Source organism: Sciurus vulgaris (genome assembly GCF_902686455.1).
Source record: "Sciurus vulgaris genome assembly, chromosome: 5".
Lineage (NCBI taxonomy): Eukaryota > Metazoa > Chordata > Mammalia > Rodentia > Sciuridae > Sciurus > Sciurus vulgaris.
The window spans coordinates 78652559-78660901 of NC_136465.1; the positions used below are offsets into that span (position 1 = coordinate 78652559).

General features: G+C 36.4%; 1 pseudogene across 1 annotated transcript; it reads left to right on the top strand.

The window, feature by feature from the left end:
* Positions 1-4512: 4512 nt before the first annotated feature.
* LOC306662843 (serine/threonine-protein phosphatase 4 regulatory subunit 2-like) lies at positions 4513-7219 on the top strand (annotated as a pseudogene). Its single transcript has one exon. The product of its transcript is annotated as a serine/threonine-protein phosphatase 4 regulatory subunit 2-like (transcript).
* Positions 7220-8343: the final 1124 nt, after the last annotated feature.

An 8343-nucleotide genomic window follows, 5' to 3' on the forward strand; every position in this document is an offset into this window, starting at 1 on the left:
CTTCGCAGGAAAAATGAAGCAGGGGGTATCGCAATACCCGAACTTCAACTTTATTACAAAGCAATATTAACAAAGACGGCATGGTATTGGTACCAAAATAGAAAGGTAGATCAATGGTACAGAATAGAGGACACAGACACAAACCCAAATAAATACAACTTTCTAATACTAGACAAAGGTGCCAAAAATATGCAATGGAGAAAAGATAGCCTCTTCAACAAATGGTGCTGGGAGAATTGGAAATCCATATGCAACAGAATGAAACTAAACCCATATCTCTCACCCTGCACAAAACTCAACTCAAAATGGATTAAGGGCCTTGGAATCAGACCAGAGACCCTGCAGATTATAGAAGAAAAAGTCGGTCCCGATCTTCAACATGTCAGCCTAGGACCAGACTTCCTCAACAGGACTCCCATAGCACAAGAAATAAAAGCAAGAATCAATAACTGGGATAGATTCAAACTAAAAAGCTTTCTCTCAGCAAAGGAAACTATCAGCAATGTGAAGAAAGAGCCTACAGAGTGGGAGAATATCTTTGCCAATCATACTTCAGATAGAGCACTAATCTCCAGAATCTATAAAGAACTCAAAAAACTCTACTCCAAGAATACAAATAATCCAGTCGACAAATGGGCTAAGGAAATGAACAGACACTTCACAGAAGAAGATGTACAAGCAATCAACAAACATATGAAAAAATGTTCAACATCTCTAGTAATAAGAGAAATGCAAATCAAAACCACCCTAAGATTCCATCTCACCCCAATTAGAATGGCGATTATCAAAAGTACAAGCAACAAGTGTTGGCGAGGATGTGGGGAGAAAGGTACACTCATACATTGCTGGTGGGGCTGCAAATTAGTGCAGCCACTCTGGAAAGCAGTGTGGAGATTCCTTAGAAAACTTGGAATGCAACCACCATTTGACCCAGCTATCCCACTCCTTGGCCTATACCCAAAGGACTTAAAATCAGCATACTACAGAGATACAGCCACATCAATGTTCATAGCTGCTCAATTCACAATAGCGAGATTGTGGAACCAATCTAGATGTCCTTCAGTTGATGAGTGGATAAAGAAACTGTGGTATATATATACAATGGAATATTACTCTGCCATAAAGAACGATAAAATTATGGCATTTGCAGGCAAATAGATGAAATTGGAGACCATCATGCTAAGTGAGATAAGCCAATCTCAAAAAACTAAAGGATGAATGATCTCGCTGACAAGTGGATGATGACACATAAGGGGGAGGGTGGGGGGAGTTAGTGATAGGGTTAGGGTTAGGGTTAGAGTTAGGGAGGGGGACAAGAATGGAGGAAGAAAGGACTGTTTAGAGGGAAAAGAAGGGTAGGAGGAGTGGGGGGAGGGAAAAAATAATAGAAGGAATCAAACAACATTATCATATGTAAATTTATGATTATACAAATGGTATGCCTTTAACCCATGTACAAACAGACAAACAACATGTATCCCATTTGTTTACAATAAAAAAAATATTTTTATTTTTAATATAAAAAAATAAAAATTAAATTTAAAAAAAGCATCTATTGGATGCCACAAATAAAAACAGTATAAAAAGAAGGCAACTAAAATATCAGAATAATTCCACTTAACCAGTTGAATAAGATTATATAAAACTGCCCTTTAAAATTTTTTTAGTTTTAATTTTTAATTATCTTTATTAATTTTATATACCAAATATAATTTTTTTATTTTTAAGCATTTTTAATTTGTTCTAATTAGTCATACATGACAGAATGCATTTATAAATTTTGATAAATCATACATAAATGGAGTTCAATCTCTCATTTTTCTGATTGTACATATTTAGGATCACATCAGTCATGCAGTCATATATGGACATGAGGTAATAAATTTTGATAAATGCTTAAAAAAAAAAGAAAATCTTCCGCAATTAGAATGGCAATTATCAAGAATATAAGCAACAATGGGTGTTGACAAGGATGTGGGGGAAAAGGTACACTCATACATTGCTGGTGGGATTACAAATTGGTGCAGCTACTCTGGAAAGCAGCATGGAGATTCCTTAGAAAACTTGAAATGGAACCACCATTTGACCCAGCTATCCTACTCCTTGACCTATACTCAAAGGACTTAAAATCAGCATACTACACTGACACAGCCACATCAACGTTTATAGCAGCTCAATTCACAATAGTTAGATTGTGGAACCAACCTAGATGCCCTTCAATATGAATAAAGAAACTGTGGTATATATACACAATGAAATGTTATTCAGCCATAAAGAAGAATAAAATTATGGCATTTGAAGGTAAATGGATGGAGCTGGAGAATATCATGCTAAGTGAGATAAGCCGATTCCAAAAACCAAAGGCTGAATGACTTCTCTGATAAGTGGATGATGATACATACTGGGATGGGGATGATGTAAGGCAAAAATGGAGGAAGATGGATTGTGCAGAGGAAAATGAGGGGTGGGGAGGGGGCAGAGGGAAGGAAAGAGAATAAGACAAGCATCATTACCCTATGTACATATATGATTACACCAACGGTGTGACTCTACTTGGTGTTCAACCAGAGAAATGAAAAGTGTACCCCATTTGTATACAATGAATCAAAAAATAATTTTTTAAAAAAGTGAAAAAAAATGTTTTCATTGAGCTGGTCATGGTGACATATGCCTTATAATTCCAGTGGCTCGGGAGGATGAGGCAGGAGGATGGTTAAGTTCAAAGCCAGTCTCAAAAATTTAGCAAGGCCCAAAGCAACTTAGAAAGACCCTGTCTCAAAATAAAAATGAAAAGGGCTGGGTATGTAACCCAGTGGTTAAGCACCCCTGGGTTCAAACCTCAGTATCAAAAAAAGAAAAAGTAAAAAGTAAAATCTTTTCATTGAAACATGCTATCAAGTTTTTTAAATGAATGCATCTACACATGTGTGCAGATACTACACTTTACACATACAAGATACTTCATGCTGAGACTTGTTTCCTCTGTCAACAGATGGCTATTTTAGTAGAACTGAAAGAAACAATCATTATCTAGGAATAAATGGCTAATATGCAAAATGTTAACACTAATAAACCATTAAATTAGAATGATAAGATTCACATCATCCTAAATTAAAATTCCCAATGTCACTCACTACAAAATATAGCACATGAATTCATTTTCTTCTATTTGTTTTTTACAACTGCTATAACTACAAAGGCAAAAATCATTGTAAGTCAGACTTTTATATGTAAGGTGTTTGCTAAAGCATTCCGAAACCATAAAAGACAAGATTTTTTCTTTCAGTTCTACTAGAACGGCCATCTGGTGGACAGAGGAAACAAGTCTCGGCATGAAGTATCCATTTGGATTATTGAATAGGATAATCAAAAGAGATTAAAGAATGGTTATGAACTCTAACATTACTGTATAATGCATTTAGACAATTGTCCAACATTAGTAGTATTTCCTTAAATAACAAGGGTCTTATCTGACTCTATTAGATTTTATGTCAAATAAAACATCTTCACTGTACTACGGTGCACTTTCTGCACTATCGTAATTTGCAGATACAGGAAGTTATAATGACCTGTTGCCCTGAGATGTTCAACTCAGCCTTAGAAGTCACTAGGAATGTTCTGAAGACTTTCTCACCACTTAAAGGTATATAAGTAGGATATGTGCATATCAGTTACAGGAAGAAATATTTTAATCCAAAATAAAGAAAAATATTCAAGGAGAAGTTAAAAGTCCATGATTGATTGCTTTAGGGGAAAAATGAGTTCTATTTTCCTGGAGTTGTTCCAACATGGTAGATAAGTAGTTGGTAGGGAAGTTATAAAGATAAATTCACAAGTTCGTTGAATTACTGGACATATAAGATCCTATTCAAAGTTTATGATTCTGTGAGAATAGATGCTTACCATAATCATATTTCCTGTCAGAAGTTCTGGATTATATTTTCTTCCTTTTATCATGAAATTTCATCACTGTGTAAATATTCTTTTCAGTCATTTCTGGAGAGTATAGGAACATAATAAAATATGGGAAAGGGGAACTTCCTCCACAATAATTTAAGAAAAAAAATTGATAATTCATACATCCCACACAACATGTAATTAGTAACAAAAAGCATATTGGAGTAGATTTTCTTTTTCACTTACAAGAATTCCTTTGAGAGGTCTTCCTAAGAAAAGTTGGAGTTTCCACCATCTGTGATCTTTTATAGGCTTGAGAAAATGCTGTTGTGATAGTGATGGATGGACAAATAGTTTGTTTTCATGGGACAAAACTATAAGATGTTTTCATTTCAGAGAAACTATCCTACTATCATCAGAAAAAAATAATCAAAATAACAGTGCAGAGGGCTGGTGGTAGCGGCTCGGGGAGGTGCTCGCTCTGTCGGTCTCGCTCTCGCTCGCTCGCTTCCCCCGGCTCCCTTCCGTGCCCCCCCCCCCCCCCCCGGTCGCCTGCGTGCCGGAGTGTGTGGAGGGAGGGGGCGGGCGTGGGGGGGGGGGGGGAGGCGCTCCGGTGCCCGGGAGCCCGCGGAGGGAGGCGGAGCCGGCGAGGGACTCCGGGACGCCATGGACGTCGAGAGGCTGCAGGAGGCGCTGAAAGGATTCAATGGTCTCAATTTAAAGGCTATTTTATTTACAAACTGGAGAAAGTGATGGATGATTTCAGAACTTCAGCTCCTGAACCAAGAGGTCCTCCCAATCCTAATGTGGAATATATTCCCTTTGATGAAATGAAGGAAAGAATTCTGAAAATTGTCACTGGATTTAATGGTATCCCTTTTACTATTCAGCGACTATGTGAATTGCTAACAGATCCAAGGAGAAACTATACAGGAACAGACAAATTTCTCAGAGGAGTAGGAAAGAACGTAATGGTTGTTAGCTGTGTTTATCCTTCTTCAGAAAAAAACAATTCCAATAGTTTAAATCGAATGAATGGTGTTATGTTCCCTGGAAATTCACCAAGCTACACTGATAGGTCTAATATAAATGGGCCTGGAACACCCAGGCCTCTGAATCGACAAAGGTGTCTTTATCAGCCCCCTTGACAACCAACGGTTTGCCTGAGAGCACTGACAGCAGAGTCAAACTCGCCACATAATGAAGAGAAAAACCACAGTGACTCCCCAGCATCTGAATCAGAGGTTTCTTCAGTGAGTCCTGTAAAAACCAAACATTCAGAGGAAGATGCTGTGGAGGCTGAAGGGCACGAGGCAAAAAGACTCAGGTTTGACAAAGAAGGCGAGGTCAGAGAGACGGCCAGTCAGACCACGTCCAGTGAAACCGCATCCGTCATGGGGGAGGAAGCGGAAGCACCATCGTCATCTCAGGACAAAGACAAGGGAAATAGTTGTGCCCAGCAGCACTGTACAGAAGAGGAGGAGGAAGAGGATGAGGAGGAAGAAGAATCTTGTATGACATCAAGAGAAATGATCCCAGAAAGAAAAAATCAAGAAAAAGAATCTGATGATGCCTTAACTGTGAATGAAGAGACTTCTGAGGAAAGTAATCAGATGGAGGAGTCCGATCTGTCTGGAGCTGAGAAAGAGCTACATTCTGAAGGCAGCGAAAACATGGACCCTGTCAGTAGTGGTTCTGACTGCCAGCAGACGGCAGAATCGGTGGGGTCCCCTTCCAGTAAGACTGCAGAGATTCTCTCGCAATCATCCATGGAAAATGACAACGACGCCACGGAAGGCCCAGATGAACCAATGGAGCAAGACTGGCTTCTTAAAAGCATTTAGACGCAGTATTTTACATGCAGTTCTGGCTTTACACTGTATAAAACTTTTGTGTAATAAAGTGGACCTTTAGTTTTACAAGAGAAAAGAAGCAGGTTGTTAAAGTGAAGTACTTTAAGAAGTGCTTTAAGTGTGAATCCTGAAAGTTCTACGTGTAAGAACTGTGAATAGCAGCTCCTCTGGGTTCTGCTTACTGCTTTTTTTTTTTTTTTTTTTTTTTTTTTTTGGGCGTCTGGTCAAATCAGTGGTTTATGTATAGATTTTTTGTTTTTTTTAATTTAGAATTAAAGTTTTAAACTGGAACATAATAATTATAATTTTGAGAACCTTTCAAGATTATCACCTTTAGTTTACACATCTGCAAGAAAGCTTTACGTCTTGTCTCTTTCTGACAGCTGTAGTGGTTTTCACATTTTGGTCATAGTGTCAACATTTTCACATGTGAATAATAGGGTTTCATGCTGGTTTCCAGGTTTTATCGGTTGACTATGTACAATGGAACTTTAAGTCATATATACATACATATATATAAATATATATATTATTCTAAGGGGGGAAATGTTATATTTTTCTGTTTCTATAAGAGATGAATACAGTGGACAATTTTCTATTGGTGATGATTGAGTTCACCTCTTTCACGAGACATTTTCTTTCTCTTCCGAGTAATTCACATAAAATCTGGCCCTGTGAAACCCTGGAAATCTTAAGTCTGTTGTAATACCAGGTTAAACACATTCCAAGACATCTGTTCAAACTAAAATTCTTTTGTATACTTCAGAGGTGCCTGATAAAAAGACTTCATTATTTATGAGAAAATGTGCTTTATCTTGGAAATTGTGTTCACACATCAGCTTACTGTTTTCTTGAGCGAATGCTTATGAAGCTGACATGAGACCATCTCAGAAGAACCAGGCAGGTTCCTTAACCTCTTGCTTGCTTTTCTGACATTGTGAATATTGCACATTTCTTTCTAAGTTATTCTAGAGTATGCAATTGTCAATGGTATAAAACACCACTGTACTGGAAGAATTAATATATTACTTTAGTAATGTACCTGAGCTAAAATGACTGAAGCTTTAGGGGGTGCATAGAAACCACCATAATTTGTATGACATTTTGAAGTGAATTAAATATTTTTGAACATGCTTCTTCAACAGCCAGTGTTATATTTTTCAGATCAACACAAAGCACAATGATTACTCTCAACTCAATATTTTCAAATTCACATATTTAAAGTCATGCAAGCTGCAACTTCCCTGTCAAAATTACTGGCTGCCAAATTTATACCTGTTTCTTCAGCTGTACCTTTTGATATTTAGAATTTTTAAATTTCTGTAATGTAGATTTTGTAGAGTGTAATGTGTTCACTGCCTTTGTGAAGCGGTATATAATTGTATAATTTCTGTGTGTAAACCGAATGCTTGGGCTTTCAATACAGTATTCATATGAAGCAATAAATATTCATGTTATGAAAAAAAAAAAATTAACAGTGCAGTACTTTCCTGCAGAGCTCTCAGGAAGAGGACAGACCAAAACTACAGCAGCGTTGGTTACCTAAAAGATTCAAGACTGTTAATGCCTTACCACAAATCAGAATGGTTTCCTGTTTTGTTTTGTTTTGGCTTGTCTTGTGTTTGTTTTTAGTCTTAAGCATCTTGTTTTTTTAGCATAGTGCTCTATACTGTGATACCACAATGGAAAAACAAAATTTATAGCTATTGTGATAATAAATCCAGAATTGTTTTGATGTTCCCATTCTACTTTCCCCGTAAATCTGTTTCTCCATATTAGACAATCAACTTGTATTTTTAATTCAGTGTGACTCTTCTCTTCTGCATGATAAGGGACACATTGAAACTGATGACAGCTATAGGTAGGTTGCTAATATGTCCAAATGGAAAAATGCATTCTCTTCTTCCAAACCCAAATGAATGAATGTCTTTTAAAAATCTTCCTTAGTAACATTCTGTACTTCAACAAGGTCAACTCCAACAGAACACCGTTAACTGTAGAATTACTGATGTCTTCACCACATTGCATTTCAATTACTTATAGGTATATCTGCCTTCTTTGAAATCCCTCAGGGAAATGTCTGTGAATTACTTACCTTTATAATATCAGTACCAAGTATAATAACTATTACAAGGACATTGTAATGGTTAAATATACTGTTGAACAAAGGAATAAAGGAGTAAACAATATGTTCTATTAAAGAAGATAATTTTGTACAAAGAAAACTAAATGAAAGAAGCAATTAATTATGTTTCAAGGTATTTATGAAAGAATTATTTTGTTTCCTTGAATGACTTTGTCCTAAACTGAAATACAAAGGGTTTGTGTTTTAAAAGTTTTTAATTTATAAAGAACAAAATCTCATACCATAGATTGTCTATATGCCTCTAGATAATAAAAACATCTCTTTCTAGTTCATTATAAACTAAGAATAAATGCTAACTTAAAAAGATAATACAAAATATTCAATTATCCCTAAATATTATCCCTGTAGAAAGGAGAAGTTAAACATACCTACTTCACCTTTTTAAGTCTGCATAATTTTTTTATTCAATTGCAAAAGAAAGAAATATTGAAGAGTCCTGAATTATTC